The sequence below is a fragment of the Moschus berezovskii genome, chromosome X (assembly GCF_049115385.1).
Source record: "Moschus berezovskii isolate FMDL1 chromosome X, NW_MosBer_1.0, whole genome shotgun sequence".
NCBI lineage: Eukaryota > Metazoa > Chordata > Mammalia > Artiodactyla > Moschidae > Moschus > Moschus berezovskii.
This window is the reverse complement of record NC_142488.1, coordinates 85,163,699-85,182,807: the sequence shown is the minus strand read 5'-3', so window position 1 is coordinate 85,182,807 and position 19,109 is coordinate 85,163,699. Positions and strand designations below refer to the sequence as shown.

Genomic DNA, 19,109 nt, shown 5'->3' with positions numbered 1-19,109 from the left:
ACACTGGTGCCAATAGTAGAAGAAAGTGCTTGTTTACTATACAAGCTCTCACACTATTGTCATTATCAGACGTGTTACCCCTTTACTAATTCTAATTTGCTAGACTTGCTAAATGTTATGAAACTGCTAGGTTAATCCACATTTATTTCATTCTATTTGGAGTATCTTTTATATATTTATTGGTTATTTGTATTTATTTAGATGTAAAATGCTTACTTAAGAGTTTTGCCATTTTTAAATTAGGATTTTAGTATGTGTGTATTTATTTTGTAAAGTCTTTGTATATTAAGAACATGAGGCCTTTGACACACGTGTTGAAAATACATTTTTTCACTCTTTAATGTAATATTTAACTTTACGATCTTTTTATCAAATCAAAGTTTGGAAATTAAATAACTGATCTCTACTGAGTTAAAATGTCTCTTCAATCACATGATAAACTCCCATATGTATTGAGGTCTATTGCTGGACTCCTGTGTTCCAGTAATCCATCTATTTCTAAATCAGAATCAAACAATTTTAATTACTGTGGCTTTAACACTTTTTCTTATTTGGTAGAATTAGTCTTCCTTCACTGCACTTTATTCCAGTCTTTTCCTGGTTATTCTCAAGTATTTATTCCTCTAAATAAAATTTAACACTACATTGTCAATTAAAAAAAAAAGAAAAATCTTTTTGAAATTTTTATTCATATGTCATTGAATATTACTTACTGCTACAACAAATACTGTTTGGAGTATCTTTTATATATTTATTGGTTATTTGTATTTATTTAAATGTAACTGCCTACTTAAGAGTCTTGCTCCTGAATTTAATGGGAATTCATCAAGCATTTTAAATATGCTTGCTTGTGCTTGTGCTCAGTCGTTTCCAGCTCTTTGCAACCCTATGGACTGTAGCCCCCTAGGCTTCTCTGTCTGTGGGATTCTCCAGGCAAGAATACTGGAGTGGGTCACCATTTCTAATCCAGGGGATCCTCCCAATGTAAGGATTGAACCCGCATCTCTCCAGGTTCCTGCATTGGCAGATGGATACTTTACCAACTACACCACATGGGAAGCCCCATTTTAAATAAAACATTACACTTTAAACATAACACTGTGTAAACATAACAGTGATATTTGGTTTGAGAGATATATTTTTATCATGTTAAGGAAGTAAGTAACTTTTCCTACTGTATTAAACATTTTTCAAATCATAAAGTATGCTGAATTCTATCAAAGACCTTTGGATAATACATTGGAGACAGTAATAAGTTTTTTCCCCTCTTCCTGTGGCATTTAAAAAATCTAAATACAATTCATTCACCAGATTTCATTTATCTACCTATTTATACTCCCCTTCCCCTGCCCCTCAGTACCTCAGCTGGTAAAGAATCCACCTGCAATGCACAAGACCCTGGTTCAATTCTTGGGTCAGGAAGATCTGCTGGAGAAGGGATAGGCTACCCATTCAATTCCTGGGCCTCCCTGGCGGCTCAGATGGTAAAGAATCTGCCTGCAATGTGGGAGACCTGGGTTGAATCCCTGGGTTGAGAAGATCCCCTGGAGAAGGGAACAGCTACCCATTCTAGTATTCTGGCCTGGAGAATTCCATGGACAGAGGAGCCTGGCGGGCTACAGTCCATAGGGTCACAAAGAGTTGGACACAACTAAGCAACTTTCACTTTCACAAATACAAACATATTATTTAGGCACAATTTTCCCTGGAAACAATGTGCTGCCTTTCCACCAAACGACGCACACCTATATAAATTTCTATGGTTTGTTTCCATATTGATATAAGCCACACCAACTTCCCTGGTATGGAAATGGGAATAGAAAGTCTATAATGTAAAAATGGACTCAAAATTTTATATCATAAATCAAGATCTCTCACACTCTTTTGTGGATCACCAGTATCCCATGAGATAACAATAAATGCCCTGGAATCACCTAAGATTTGGAAATGAGTTAACTAAAGTTAATTGATTTTTCTACTATGGGACATTTCTGATTATTTACTATGCTAATGTGCACTGTGATTCTTCAGTGGAAGGGGTAAAGTGTACAGCAGGCAAAATTCCCCAAAGTTATTTGGCCAAGACATTTCCCTCATCCATGTACAGGTAACAAGTCAGCAGGCACTGACATCAAAACAAACGTGGTGGGAGAGCCATCTAGCCAATCTGGCTGCTCTTATCTGCTGCTGGTAACCAAGATGTCTACCAAACCAAGAAGCCTCTGTCCAGCAAGTGAGGATGAGGCTGACCCACCAAGAGAAGAAGAGATGAAAGAAAGGAGAAAATCCTAGTACCATGCTCATCTCTTAACGGTCTCAAGCTTCACTGTTTTTGTACTAGCCCCATGCACACAGGCTACCAGGAGAAAACAGCAGATCTCATACTGTGCCTAAAACACTCCCAGGTGTTGCAGGGACCCCTTCCACAGTATATGCAAGGTCAAAATTGTTCCCATAATAATACTAAGACATTATGTGACTTCTTCACTCATATTCTCTCACAAATCTATGAAGGAGTTTTCCAGAGGATAATGACCCAAGATGAACCATCACAACTGATGGCAAATAGAGTGTGTGCCTGTGTATTCTTGTATTTTTGAATTTTCTCAACTTTAAATCTAATCAGAAAATAGCAATAGGTATAACCCACATTGTAAAAGTTCTTTGAGGTCCACAATACCAGTGTAAAGGGGATCTATAACCAAAAAGTCTGAAAGGCATTATAACTTAATGGTCTAAGTGGACCTTATCCCTCTAACACAATTGGTCTTGCTATCTCTTGAATAGTAGCCCTCCAGATCTTCTGAGGTGTTAATTCTGTTTTTAATCTAACATGCTTTCTTCAATTGAACTATGGTTTAATATATATACAACACTGTTTTCTTTGCACGAGTCACCTTAATTCTGCCAATTTGCCATTCCGAGAATTCTCTTCAAGCCCTTGGTTTGCTTTTTCTCTTTGATTCTTTAGTTAATACTTTTCCCTTTCTTTATAATAAGAAATTAAGCTCTTTTCAAAAGTGTTATATAGATAATAGATATAGCCCTTGAAATATTAATTAATTAAAATTATGACTTAATACAGTTTTCAGTAATTGATATAAATTACTATTACCTAGTTTTATTTTCTAAGAATACTTTACTTTAATGGATCATCCTAGACTTTATACCAATATTTAACCGAGAAAATATGTCCAAGTAATGTGTTTTATGAAATAACCTAAACTTATACAACTTGTCACTTCATTAAAAATAATTCTATTTCTAAGGTCTAGTTAATAATTTTCCCCAGTAAATTCAAACATTAACTCTTTCACATAGTTAGCTCAACGACTCTGCTACTAGTTATGGAGCTCTATACCTAGCTATATAAAACCTTAAGTAAGTCACTTCCCCTTCCCTTTCCCACTTTCAAAAAGCATTGGACTAAAAGAACTCTTCTAGTTCCAACCATTTCTGACTTCGCAAACATGCATGGTCCTTACCATTTAGCTGGGTCAGCACCATAATTCCTGCCCAAGGGAAAGTGTACACATATTCAACCTAATGACAGAATATGATTCTCAGAGATAATGTAAATTGGTGATAATCCAGGCATAAGTAACTGATAGTAAAGTGCATCTTTCCATGTTACTGTATTTCTAATTATTATTTACTTTACATCATTAAGGGTTTTTTTTTTTCATGACCTTTAACCACTAAAACTGCCATATTTTGAATTCACTTTGAGTTGTAGGTTAACATGACTACAAAACTGCAATAAAAATAAAAGTTAAGTAGTGATATGGGAAAATAGAATTCAGGAAGCAATACTCTATTCAGGGGTACTTTATTTGAACACTGGACAAAACTGAAAGAATTATATACATAAAATAAGTGGTAGAGAGGAGACTAAGCTTTACAAAAATTATTCTGAAGGCTTTTTAGAGAATTAATTCAGAGATGAATGTGGAGCAGATGAAGATGAAAATACAAAAACCTGTCGGGAACTAATAGATTCTAGGGAGTGGTTTACTGGAAAACAGGGAGAGGAATGATGGAGGGATAGCACAGATGTGGTTGACAGGTGAAGAGTGATGTCACTAACAGTGACAAGGAGCACAGAGGAAAAGCAGAGGGGAGGCTAGCAGGGGTGATAAGGAAAACCGCTAGAGTCTCTATTAGATATATTAAGTATAAAAGGTGCCAACAGAACACTAATATAGCATAAAGTAATCATCATCATGGGCTAGTTAATACAACATGTTCTCTATAACAAGAAAGCTGATAAAAGAAATTTGATCTAAGAGAATAATATGGGTATCTGGATTTCCAGTAGACCTGCTTACAGAGCAAGAAATAGTTCTTGTTTCCAGTTTTTTAACTTAACATAATTTTCCACCCATATAAACAGAGCCAAATAAAAAACCCCACTGAAAAATCTCCATGAAGATACACATAGTACCAATGTATAACTGATAATATTTTTCCCTCTCTGTTCATACTGTTTTATTTTTATTTATTCATTGTTTATTTTTTTTCTTTTCCATCAAGGTTTATTATAAGATATTGGATATAGTTCCCTGTGCTATATAGCAGGATCTTGTTTATCCACCCTATATACACATTTTTGCATCTGCCAGTCCCAAATTCCCAATCCATACCTCCCTTATCCCGCCTCCCCTTTGGCAACCACAAGTCTCTTCTCTATATAACTGACAGTATTCTTTTCCAAAATAGTTTTTTAAAGAAAGAAAGAAAATAAATGTCGTTCAATTTACATCAAAATTTTGAAGTTTTTCAAAATGAAAATTTCACCTGATGAGAAAAGTATTTGACGCCTGTGAGGGAGAGAAAGCTTATTTAGTGACACATAAACAACCACTTTCCAAAGGAATGAATGTCTCACTTTGAGAGTTATACCTAAGCAAAGCAACTGTCTTTGCTAACATGCATTTGCTAATATGCAGCATAGATTTGTAAATATGTGATATATGTTCAATTGAAACCTTTACATAAATAATCAGGGGATAAAATCTTATGGTCCATGGACCCAACTGTTTACATAAGCAAACTGACGTTTTCTTAAATAGCTCATGAGATTGGTCTTTTGAGAAAAGACACTGTGAGGGAAAAGCATACCGATGAACATCTGTAGGTAAATTAAACAAGTATATGTGTCCCTTACAACGATGCATAATATTATCATCTCTTTCTGAATACATTAACTACAACTGAAATTGTGAAGCAGTTGTTTTTTAAGATCTTATTGCCATGAGTGTGGACAGTGGAACTTCTACTTGTAATACAGACAGCAGATGGGAAGATGTTACCAACTATCAGACTTGTTTTTATTTTACTTTTCACATCTGTACCAGAGCATTTCAGTCCCAATAAGTTGATAATTTAAGGATATACAATTTCCCCCATGTGTGCTCTTCAAATCTGGATGTCTGGTGCTCAGTTAAATTTCATCTATTTGCATTTTTTTCCTTTACAAGGCGTTATTTTTAGCTTCCCAGTCTATTAACAAAACAAAAAACCTGGCTACAAATCTATTTCTAAATGTTAACTCCCATTAAATCCACTATCATTATAGTCCCACCAAATATAAAATCCCCCAAATGTGGCAAAAAATAATTACTAATATGATGCTTTGTCTAAAGGTAAAATCCAGACATGACCAAGTCACAGTTTGGAAGGAAAGGTGGAGATATTTATGTTATCTATTTTCTTGTTTTCCTTTAGTCAAATCAACAGGACATACAACGAACTTATCATTTATAATGTCTACAAAAAAGATAGGTAAAAGAATTGCTGTCGGTAACTTTATCCTCTGCCTTCACATCATGAAAAAAAAATAGAAAACATACTTTCATCCTTTATAAACAGAATGAAATTTAAATAATATTTCTTCTTCCTGAACTGAGTTGATAAACAAGGCAGAAACAAAGAGTTTATTAATTCTATCAATGAATGCTACACTGTGAACACTGAGAATAAAAATAATGTAGTCCAACTTCTTCTTGATCATTTTTTCCCTTTGTCTCTTCCCAAAACTAAGACAGAATCATTGCTGGAAATTTGGAAAATAAAGTTAACATAAAAGAAGAGAATAAAAATCACCACCTTTTCTCATTTAGCAACATCTGCTACTAATATTTTAGCACATAGTTTTGGTTTTTACTTTCCAGTGTACAATATTGTGTTAAACAAAACCAATACCATACTATATGTTGTATATACATTTCACATCCCGTTTTTACCACTTAATATATCATGAATATATTTTCACATATTTAAATATATAGAAGATTAGTTTAATTATCATTTAAGTTACTTAACAAACCTTATTACTGGGCATCTATGCTCTAATTTTTCACTATTAGAAATAATGCTGAAGTGAACATCCATGTACAGATATCTTCTTTAAACATTTGTTTCATTAGAACATTCCTCTAGAACTGCTGGATGTCAGTATAAACATTTTCATTGCTTATGTTTCATTCTGTTAAACTGCCTTCTAGGAGGGCTGTACTATTTTATAAATCAACCATCAAGAAATGAGAGTACATGCTTCTCAGTACCCTCACTGATCATATAATTATTTCATATCTTCTTTGTCTATTAAATCACACCATTCTTTTAATAGGCACATTCATACATGCCCATACACACCCACATAAGCCCATCCCTACATACCATACATACCACATACATCATATACATAACTTACACAATGTCAATATTGTGTTCATTACCTTTGCTTATATTTCTTAAGATATTTATTTTTCTTTTTGCTGAGTAAGAGCCAAATATAAAACTATTAATCCATTATTAAAATTCTATAAAGTTGTTCCAAACTCTTGATTTACATTTTAATTATCCATATTGTTTTCTTGACTTACAATATTTCCTAATTTGTGTATAGTCAAAGTCCTTTCTTATGTCTTCTATATCATTATCCTAACCCTTTAGTGTTCTGAATTTTATTTTGATGTATGGTGTGATATAGGGTATCAATTTATACTTTCCCTGCAATAATTTATCAATTGCTCTAGCAACAATTTCCCCCTACTGATTTAAAGTCCCTAACATAATTCTTAAATTAGAAAAACTTACTGCCATAACTCTTCCCCTATCTAATATATTTCATCCTTAGAAATGTAGCAGTTCCAACAATTGTGAATACCAGCAACCAAAAATTTAAATAATATGTGCTCAAGGTCATTAAAACCACCCTTGATTTAACACTATCCCTTTCATTCAAACAATACTAGGGCACCATTCACATATTCAAGCTCCCTTTAATTTCATGCACAATACAATAGCAAGCCAGTGGGTACTGAGAAGGTAGGGAAGAGAAGAACACAATATTCAGGAAACCAAACACAATACTCCTTTGTTTTAAAGTTGTATCATTATATAATAATTATTTTGAGATTCATGAAATTAACAATACAAAGCAGATTTTAATGTGAATTTGATAGTTCCTTATACTCAGAAAACAAAGATCATGCATCTGGTCCCATCACTTCATGGGAAATAGATGGGAAACAGTGGAAACAGTGTCAGACTTTATTTTGGGGGGCTCCAAAATCACTGCGGATGCTGATTGCAGCCAGGAAATTAAAAGACGCTTACTCCTTGGAAGGAAAGTTATGACCAACCTAGATAGCATGTTAAAAAGCAGAGACATTACTTTGCCAACCAAGGTCCGTCTAGTCAAGGCTATGGTTTTTCCGGCGGTCATGTATGGATGTGAGAGTTGGACTGTGAAGAAAGCTGATGGCCGAAGAATTGATGCTTTTGAACTGTGGTGTTAGAGAAGACTCTTGAGAGTCCCTTGGACTTCAAGGAGATCCAACAAGTCCATTCTACAGGAGAGCAGTCCTGGGTGTTCATTGAAAGGACTGATGCTAAAGCTGAAACTCCAATATTTTGGCCACCTCATGCGAAGAGTTGACTCACTGGAAAAGACCCTGATGCTGGGAGGGATTGGGGGCAGGAGGAGAAGGGGACGACAGATGATGAGATGGCTGGATGGCATCACCGACTCGATGCACATGAGTTTGAGTGAACTCTGGGAGTTGGTGATGGACAGGAAGGCCTGGAGTGCTGTGATTCATGTGGTCACAAAGAGTAGGACACGACTGAGCGACTGAACTGAACTGAACTATACTCAGAAAAGATCATTGTTCATTAGATTTAACTGCACTATACAATCTATATGTAACCTATGAAAGAGTAGTATAGAAACTTTCAAATAGTCAAGACAAAAACAAAAAACAAAACTCAACCTAGCAAGACTGTCTTTGATGTTTTAAAAGTAGCCAAAACAATGTATTCTACAGGAAAATCTAAAGCAGACATATACAATTTTGCCTGTTGTGAGCCTCGTATGTGGGAGATTTATGTTACTATGTCTTATGTATAGAAATGGATTACCCAGCTTTAGAAAAAGAGTTCAATGCATCTTTAAAGTGTTTCCAAAGTGAAAATAACTTTCTTAAGAGCTAAAAGTCAGACTAAATACCTGTATTAGTGACAAACTATCAGTTACATTCAGTCTCTTACTTTCAAAGGGAATAAAAGTTGTATAATAGAACCAGATAAAAACTCCAGTCTTAGAGTTATGGGAGGGTGATTGATGCTAGATTTAAGATTGAAAACTTGCACTTTGACTAAAAGGTAACTTAAAAGAACAAATAATCCTATTTTAAAAGCTACTGGTATATGCTTTAGAGAATTGCCTTTAATTCTTTTTTTTTTCACAAGTTCAAAATTGCTAAATTTCTGATGCAATCACCTGAGAGATGTAGACATGACCATCACTGGTCACCTACCCATCCAGCAAATTCAAAAGTTCTCTTCTCCTGCCCCCACTGCCCTAGTTCAAGGACTGTCATGGTTCCCTCTGTGTGCACATATGCCAGGAAGTCAGTGATTGAAATCTAGAGTAAAGCAAAAAGTCAGTGGGTTCTGCTGTTTATTCAAAAGGGAAAAAACGCCAAGGAAAATACAAAACAAATAAGTCAAAATGAAAGACTGGAACATGAGTCTGCCTGTGTTCACTAAGTGCAGCCTAAATTATCATGACTTCCTTCTGGCTTAAAGCAGCTGGCAAGTTCTCAGGATTACTCAGGAAGTGATTTTAAAGATGAAAAGCAGTTTCACTCAGTTGGTATACATAAACAACTCTACTTGATTTGTCCCCTGCCTACTGTGTGCTCTCTTCCCCTATCCCTTGGCCCTCACATTACTTCAAATCCAAACTGCCTTTCTTCCTGTTTTTCCACCATGCCAAGTTCTTTCCAACATGAAGCCTTTTTTTTTTTTTTTTAAGCTGGTCCCTTAGCCTGGAAGACCATTCCGCTTGATCATTTCATAGCTGGCTTCTTCATATAATTCAGGATTCTAATTACATATCACTACTTTAGAAAAGCCTTCTTTGATTATCAAGTTAAAAGACTCACTCTGGGAGTTTGGGGGTTTTTGAGCAGAAACCATACATTCTCTTTTCTTGACCCTGAAATAAACCTTTTCTGACCCCCCTGCCAAAAGACTCACTCTGTCACTATCATACCTCTCCACTCTGGCTCCATACCATCTATGATTGTCTTGTTTTCTTAATCAATTACAGTAAGTCTCCTACAAATGAACCCTCAAGTTGAGAAATTTCAAAGATGCGCAGGTATGTTCGACTGTCCAGTCGTGTAAGTTAGTTCATGTGTCTGGCATACACTGTCACGTGCATGCATCCTCTACATGTGGTTGTGCTTTTTGTACTTTACTGTACAGTACTGTAGAGAGCACAGCAGTACAGTACCTTTATTTCAAGCTAGATCTGCAGGAGGACGACTTCATTGAGCTCCTTGCTGTGCAACATGAGAAGCTTACTAAAGAAGACCTGATGGAACTGGAAGCCCAGGGAAACAGCAAAGAGAGACAAGAGGAAGAAGTAACTGAAGAATTGAAGACATTCATGACACAGGAAATGGCAGGGGGATTTTCTCTATTTGAGGAGGCACTGTTAGTTTGAATGTAGAATGGTACAGGAAGGTTGCAGCGGCCATTCAGAATGCAATCCAGTGATCTCTGATGAGAAAAAGAGAGCTATTATCCACACATCACTGACTTCTCTGGTGGCTCAGACAGTAAAGTGTCTGCCTACAATGCGGGAGACCCAGGTTCGATCCCTGGGTTGGGAAGATCCTCTGGAGAAGGAAATGGCAACCCACTCCAGTACTCTTGTCTTGAGAATCCCATGGACAGAGGAGCATGGTAGTCTCCTACAGTCCATGGGGTCGCAAAGAGTCAGACACAACTGAGCGACTTCTTCATCATCATTACCCACACATCCCTGGATCATTTTTTTCAAGAGGGTAGACAGAATTGAATCCAGCAAGAAACCAGAACCTGTGCCATCAGTGTCAGGTGTGAAGGATATTGCAGCTTGCCCTCCATCTCTCACTGCTGATGATACTTCAGCTCTACCATCTCCCACCCCCTCACCATCCTCCAGTCATAACTCCTCGTGCCTGTTCATTTGATGTCAGCCCCTGTACGCCAGCTGTTGTACAATACTACTGTACTTTTCAAGGTACTATAAGATTAAAAATGTTTTCTTTATTTTTTGTGTTTGTTTTTATGTATTATTTGTGTGAAAAGTATTATAACCCTACTACAGTACAGTACTGTACAGCCAATTATGTTAGTTGGGTACTTAGGCTAACTTTGTTGGTCTTATGAACAAATTGGACTTAATGATGCACTCTAGGAATGGAAATTGTTCCTATGTAGGGGATTTACTGTATTTGTTTATTTGGTCATTATTCTTCACTGCAAGCTCTATGAGGGCAGGGATTTTTGTTCCTTTTGTTCAATGCTCTATCCTCAGCACCTAGAATACAGTCATATTCTACATGTCCAACAGACATTATTTTCAGCAAATATATTTCACTGGTTTACATTTTTGTTTTTAAAACCTTTAAAACCTATGAAGGATCCTGATTACTTCTAAGAACAGATTAGATTTCAATGAGTACATTTTCAACTATGCCTTAGTTGAAACATAAACCTGCTCCCAGAATATTTTAGGACTAACTAACTATATTCCTAATCAGCTTTCTCTCAATGATATTCCTCAAATACAATGAGGCTAGACAAGAGTTAATGCCTCTTCCTCCAGCTGGATCTGGCCTATTTGTCTCTTTTATTGCCACAGCAAAAAAGCCAATGGTTTTCAACCAGGAAATGAAGCAATTTTGGTGTATGCGAGGAGAAGGCATGAAGAGATTATCTTTCCCATTAATCACCTCAATAATTTAGAGTTTACTTAACTGGCACTGAAGTTTAGTCCAAATAAAATGTAAGTTCTTTGAGGGAAGGAACTTTTCATCTCTTTGATTCACTGTTGTATCTCCATGCACTGCTCAGTGCATAGCAGGCATCCAATAAATGTTTCTTAAATGAATCAATGAATAAAAGAGTAAATGAATGATTATACAATAAGTTCCAGATACTGACTTAGAAAAAAAGATAGTTAATTGCACGGGTTTTTTCAGCTTCTGAAGCTATATGGAGAAACACAAACTACAATTAGATTTTATATTCCTGCTTCTGCTGCTACTGTTGCTGCTGCTAAGTCACTTCAGTCGTGTCCAACTCTGTGTGACCCCATAGACAGCAGCCCATCAGGCTCCCCTATCCCTGGGATTCTCCAGGCAAGAACACTGGAGTGGGTTGCCATTTCCTTCTCCAATGTGTGAAAGTGAAAAGGGAAAGTGAAGTCGCTCAGTCATGTCTGACTCGTAGCGAACCCATGGACTGCAGCCTACCAGGCTCCTCCGTCCATGGGATTTTCTAGGCAAGAGTACTGGAGTGGCTTGCCATTGCCTTCTCCGATTCCTGCTTCTAAGGAATTCTAATTGAGCAAGAAGGAGCTTATAGACAGTTTAGAAAACATCACTGATACTAGAAATGCCTCTAATGTTAAAATGACTCAAATATCAAATGCCCTAAAAAAATGGGCAGCCTAGGTATTAATTACTTACACGAATTTTGTAAAAAATTTGAACAGTTGTTAATCATTATGTTTACTTATGCCTTGTGACGTTCTTATGGAATCTGAAGTGTCTTGCATGCTTATGAAAACAATTAAAAATAGAAAACAAGAATAGGGAAAATTGTAAATCAGAACAGGTCAAGATTAAGAAAAATGTTATAACAAATATTTAACTGCATTTCCTGGTGGACCAAAAAGAAAAATTACAATCAATTACTTTTAAAGAAAGCAAAGGTTTTTCTAGCATTTAGACTTGAAAAAAAAAATGGCTCATGTTGGTTTTCATAAAACCAACCCAATGATATAGTAAACCATGTCTGCAATAGCATTACTATATTAAAAGTAGTAACAGATTCTTAGAAGAGTAATTCTCGTAACATTTCTCAGTATAATCTAAAAACAAACAACAAATCATTAAAAAATAATTCTGGGATACAGAGGATAAACAAGATAATGGATCCAAGTACATAAGTCTCTGACGGGTCTGGATTGATTCAGAGTTATATATAGGATATAGAAAACTGATTTCACCTTGTATACCCCATTGATTTGTAGTCAATGTCTTTCATGGTAAATTGCCTGTAGTACTGTGTTAAGAATAATTAATAATCATAATCATAAATATTTTAGGCTTTACAAGGCATAGAATCTCTGTAGCAACTACTTATTGTCACTGTAGCATGAAAACCATCACAGAAAATATGCAAAGAAATGGACAAACTTTTAGGGTCCAATAAAACTTTTATTTAGAAAAGCAAGTGGCAGTCCAGATTTGGCCCACAGTCCACAATTTGCTGTTCCTTGATTTAGAAGGATAGATGGACTACTATTCCTTCAAATAGGCTCCCAGAAATGTAATTTTTCTTGCTAGGGCTTTTGATAAATTTTGGATACTTGGCAGATTAAAATTACATCCTCTTTCCAGAGCCCATAGTTCATATTTTCTAGGCTGCTGATTAAGGGCAAATACATTTGTGAAAGGCTAAATAAGCAGATAGCAAGACTGACATTTTAAATTACTAATAAATATCAAAACTAAGTTTAATTTCTACTAGCACTATACAGTAGAAATTTCTATGATGATAAAGTATTATTCTATACTTTTTCCTGTCTGATAGTAGATCTGATTCTAACTACTTATGGCTACCAATAGTTGAAATATAGCTAATACAATAAGGAACTAAAAATCTAACTTTAAATTAATTTAAATTTAGAACAGGCATCCCTGATGGCTCATACAGCAAAGAATCTTTCTGCAATGCAGGAGACCCAGGTTCATTCCCTGGGTCGGGAAGACTCCCTGAAGAAAGGAATAGCTACCCACTCGAGTATTCTTGCCAAGAGAATTCCATGGACAGAGGAACCTGGCGGGCTACAGTCCATGAGGTCACAAAGAGTCATACACAACCAAGTGACTTTCACTTTAGATTTCCAGGTGGCACTAGTGGTAAAGAATCCACTCGCCAGTACAGATATTCTACAGACATGGGATTGATTTAAATTTAAATTTAAATAGCAATATATGAATCAGGGCTATTAAATACACCACTCAGCATTTACCTGCTGCTGCTGCTTCTTGCCTGGAGAATCCCAGGGACGGGGGAGCCTGGTGGGCTTCCATCTATGGGGTCGCACAGAGTCGGACACGACTGAAGTGACTTAGCAGCAGCAGCTGTGCGACCCCATAGACGGAAGCCCACCAGGCTCCCCCGTCCCTGGGATTCTCCAGGCAAGAACACTGGAGTGGGTTGCCATTTCCTTCTCCAATGTGTGAAAGTGAAAAGTGAAAGTGAAGTCACTCAGTCGTGTCTGACTCGTAGCGACCCCATAGACTGCAGCCTACCAGGCTCCTCCGTCCATGGGATTTTCTAGGCAAGAGTACTGGAGTGGCTTGCCATTGCCTTCTCCGAGCATTTAAACCTCTTGGTAACACAGTTTTAAGAAAAATACTGTTTTTTTTAAAAAAGTTAAACAACAGACTTCTTATAGCTTTTAATACACAAGCACACTTCACTAATTTTCAAGAACGGAATATGGTATTTAAATTTCCTTTGTTACAAAAATAGTCCCAAATATGTCAAAAGGCAATGTCTTTGTTTGTATTTAAATGTGGTATATTTATCTGATGATTTGGAAATTCACAATAATAAATTGTAAAAGCACCATTATTCTCTGTCTTCAATTAATTTCCTATCACTTCACACAATGATAATAAAGAAAGCCATATAAGGGATTAATGTTAGCAAAATGGTAGACTATGAAATCTCAGACTCCTCTTCCTCCAACCGAGACACTGATTCAGCAATATTTAGACCAATTTTCTTTATTAGAAATCTAGAAACCAGTTAAAAGGCTCCTGTACCTCAGGTGAGTGCAAAACAAGCTGCATCAAAGCCAATAGGAAAATATGTGGCCCCCACTTGCCATTGCATGGTTGCCCCCTCCACTCATGCACAGAGCCCTGCAGTTTAGAGGAGATGCCCAGCTCCTGACTTCTCCCTGGGGAGGGTAAGAGAAGACTGGACCATATATCCAATGTTCTGAATTTTTGGATGACGCTGCCGAACAGAGTGGGGCCTGACTTGGAGAACTGCTGAGACTTGTCATACTCTAGGTATCTAGAGGCAACTGAGAACAAAAGAGAGCTGAGTGACATGCTACTAACTGTTTCTGAGGACTCATAGAACAGCCGAGAGATATCAGAGGGAGCAAAACATTACAAGTTTCTGAAGAAAAAAAAAAAAAGTCCTTCTATTCAATATCTATACCCACAAGCCCAAAAATTACATTTCTAGAAAAAAGGTTGAGAGGCTCCCAGAATCTCTAGCAAGGCTGATTGGTGAAAGCCTTTCCCAGTTTCTAAAGACTTGGCGACTTGGCTTCTTATTCAAATGCACAGATAAAGACATAAAGCTCAGTGAATATACAAACATATATGCAAACCAAGGACAAATGGCCCAAAGGAACAAACATCTACAGAAACTGACACTTTAAAAAAAGAAGTATATGAATTTACTGATTAAGAATTCAAAATAGTTATCAAAAAATGCTCATCACGTTCAGAAACACGATGCATGACCACAATGAGAATTTCAACAAAGAAACAGAAAATATAAAAGAAGAACCAAACAGAAATTTGGGACCTGAAGAATGCAATGCTGTTGTTTAGTCACTAAGCAGTGTCCAGCTCTTTTGTAACCCCGTGAATTATAGCCCCACACGCTCCTCTGTCCATGGGATTTCTCAGGCTAGAATACTGGAGTGAGTTGCCTTTCCTTCTCCAGGGTATCTTCCCAACCCACGTCTCCTACATGGGCAGGCAGATTCTTTACCACTGAGCCAGCAGGGAAGCCTGAAGAACACATTAGTTGAACTGAAAAATTCATTGCAGGTGTTCTACAAAGTTGTTGATCAAGCAAAAGAAAGATAAGCATATTCAAAGACAAGTCATTTGAAATTACCCAATTAAAGAAGCAAAAAGAAAAACAATGAAAAAGAGTGAAGAAAGCCTAAGGGAGTTAAGGGATATAAACGAGAAGACTAATATATGTATCAAAGCAGTCCCAAGCAATAAGAGAGGAGGAAAGGGCAGAACTTAAAGAAATAACGGCCCCTTTCTATCAGTGCACGTCCCTCTTGCCACCCAAGTATTTGTAAATGATATGACTAATAAAGGATTACTATCCAACATATGTAAACAGCTCATAAACTTAACATCAAAAAAAGCAAAAAGCTTATTTTAAAATGGGCAGAAGAACTGAACGGACATTTTTCCAAATAAGAAATGCATAAGGCCAACAGGCACATGAAAAGGTGCTCAGCACTGCTAATCATCAGGGAAAGGCGATCAAAACCACAGTGAAGTAGAGACAAAGACACAGAGACAGAGATGGAGATCTTGCTTACATCTAATACCCAATGGAGCACTGGGCAAAATCAACACAGAATGTCAGGAATCAACATTTGTGGTTCAGTGTCCCAAAACTTAGGGATTCCCAGGTAGCTCAGTGGTAAAGAATCTGCCCACCAATGCAGGAGACGTGGGTTCAATCCTTGGGTCAGAAGATCCCCTGTAGGAGGAAATGGCAACCCACTCCAGTATTCTTCGCTGGAGAACCCCATGGACAGCGGAGCCTCTCAGGCTACAGTCCATGGGGTCACAAAAAGCTGAATACGACTGAGCAGGCATGCATGTCCAATAAATTAACAATTTACTATTTTATTTTATATAACAATCAATGAAATATGCACAAGCCATTAATAACATCTTTACCAAGCATATCTTCAAACACTTTTAAAACACATAAATACATGATACTGTTCAGTGTAGTATAAGAAGTCACTTTTAAATGACAAAAGAAGATAAAATGAAGATCCCTGGCAACATGTAATTTAAAACAATCATCAGAAGGAAATTTAAAAGAAAACGGTAAGACATTTTTAAATTGTGATATCCTTAAAAAGTCACGAAAATAAACTGTAGGCTAATCTTAGAGTCCAATAGTAATGATCATTTTCTAGTGTTATCTGCATTTCCACTAAAGGATTTTTTCTTCACTGTGGTATTTAAAATGCATTTCTATGAACATTTCTGACACAGTAGTAGTTGAAAAACATCTACACTATTGCTTGCTGTGCTGGCCTTCCTTTGTTGAATAAATAAATGGCTTAATAAAAATGTTTAGAGTAGGAAACTGTTCATGTTGAAAATGTGAAATGTCTTCTTTAATGGACAATTAAGCATTATCACATCTATGTGAAGTGCATACATTTTTTATTGTAAACTTTTAAGCAAGATTTAAACCAGCCTTCCAGATATATTCAAAATAGGAGGTTGGATAAGGAAAGAATACACATTATTATTTTTTTTTCCTAATAGAAGACCTCTTGTCACTATAACTGCAGAACAATGATTAGTCTTTAAAGTAATACAGGTACTGGTGCAATTGATGGTATTTTGTAAATTTTATAATTCGATTCTCTATTCCATACCCACACCTCCTCTGAGTTATCAATCAATGCTGGGTAGGATTTCTGCCTATCTCTTGAATATTTGTTAAATCAGCCCCATTATGAAGATAGGAGGGAGTGTGAAGAATGGCACCTTTATTAAAGAATCTAGGAATGAGAGTGATATGTCATACAAAAGGTCACGAAACTAAATCTTCCCAATTAAGAGTAGGCAAAAAAATAAACAATTTTTAAACCAACTGTGCTTGGAGATAGGTTATTTTTAATTTATGTGAAACATAGACCTCAAAAAGGACTCACACATTTTTCGAGGCTCACAAGGGGATTTTGTCGTTTTTCTACAACAGCAAATCTCATCTGCGGTGGACAGTAGATGTAGGAGTGCCCTCCTTCCCAATCTGAACTTCGTTGACCAGATTCCCTCTAAGTGTCCTTTCTGTGCTAATATGCTTCTCAACAGGAAAGCTCATGGTCTATAAAGACTTTAGCTTCATAGCAAGTTTTTTGAGTTCCTGGTATCATTTTTCCTTTGCCTAGCACCTCTGATATCTATTTAGAACTTTTTTCCTAGCCAAGATGCTGTTCCTGGGTTCCTGACTCTGGGTCTAAATTTCCTAGATTATTAATTATTCCTTTTCAACACTGAAACCTAGGTGCTCAAATCAATCACATTTACCCATATTTCCTGCCTTAATTAAAGCTGTCCACTGACCCAGCTGGATTATTGACCTGGTTCCTTCACTAATGAGTCCAGGTTATCTATACTTCTCCTTACCTGTTGCAAGAATTAAATATACACAATCAGCTAATGAAATATACATTTAATATTTAATGTTAAAATGGCAATTCCAGTTTAACAGAAACCAGAAGCCAGGAAACTAAGCAAAAGTACATTGGATCACATATAGTTTGAACCTATAAAATATAATAGCTAATCTTTAATTTTTTAAATTACAAGCCCTGTTTGTTCTCATTTGAATATGAGTGATGTGTTGCCATATTGGAAAACTGAAGATTTATTTGTAAAATTACATAAAAGTAGAAGGAAAATTCCCCAAACTAAGTCTAGAATTCTGAATACTGAGTTGGAAGGTTGAGGATTCTGTGCAGAATAATCATCAAAAATCCTGTAAAATGACACCTGTATTTATTCCAAAGATACTTAGCATTAACAAAACAACCTAAGAGCTCTCTTTTCAAAGTTCACTTTCTAGATATTCCAGGTTTCTCAATTACAGTGACAGTGAATAATGGGGAAAGTCAGCAACCAGGGCAAATGCAACGTAACTGGAATACGTTATTTCCTATAATGTGTGATTTGAGGACTTCTTTTAGGTCTTATCTGCCTTCATCTTTTCCAGAAATACAGCATTATTCCGCTCAGCAGATAATAACATTGGAAGAATTATTTCCAAACAATCACTGTTACCACAATGACTTCAAATTACCTAAGCGTTTCCACTAAACTTTTTGCATTCCTTCTTATTGGATTTTTAGATGGGAAAATCTGCATTCAGACAAGGTTCAGGGTCTGAGGTGACATTCCAATCTAAGTCAATTTCATCAGGTATTGAAACATTACAGTGACATACCCCACCCTCAGTAATGACTGTGGGCAGCATGAAACCCCATAGAGCACACTGACAGTAAAACAAAATCCAGGCAGAACACTTCCCCAGAACAAGCTCCACATTTTTTTCCCTAGCATGGTTCCCTTATGTTATCAAAGGCAGAAAATGTCACTGTATCATGTTCTACTTTAGTTTTGATCTAGTAAATAATTTAGGCACTGAATCCTTTCATGAACGAAGTTGAGATATAAATTAACATGATACCAGGTATTTGTATGGCTCACTCCCTTACCTTGATTCTGTCTTTGCTCAAATATCAATCACTACAAGGCCTATCCTGACCATCCTATTTCAAACTGTAAACCTCATCCATGGAACTCTCTACCCCGCTGTATTTCAGTTCGTTTCACCATAGCATTTATACCTGGGATTTATCCATCTATGTGTGTATATACATGCATGTGTATGTACATGAACATACATACATGTGTGTGTATTTTATTTCCTCTTTGTAATGTACA

The 19,109-nt window shown here is 36.4% G+C and overlaps 1 protein-coding gene across 9 annotated transcripts in view; it reads right to left on the bottom strand.

Annotated features, from left to right (window-relative positions):
- Positions 1–19,109, bottom strand: part of DIAPH2 (diaphanous related formin 2) — a 1,076,961-nt gene that overhangs the window by 880,127 nt on the left and 177,725 nt on the right. The gene's annotated exons all lie outside the window — the stretch shown is intronic.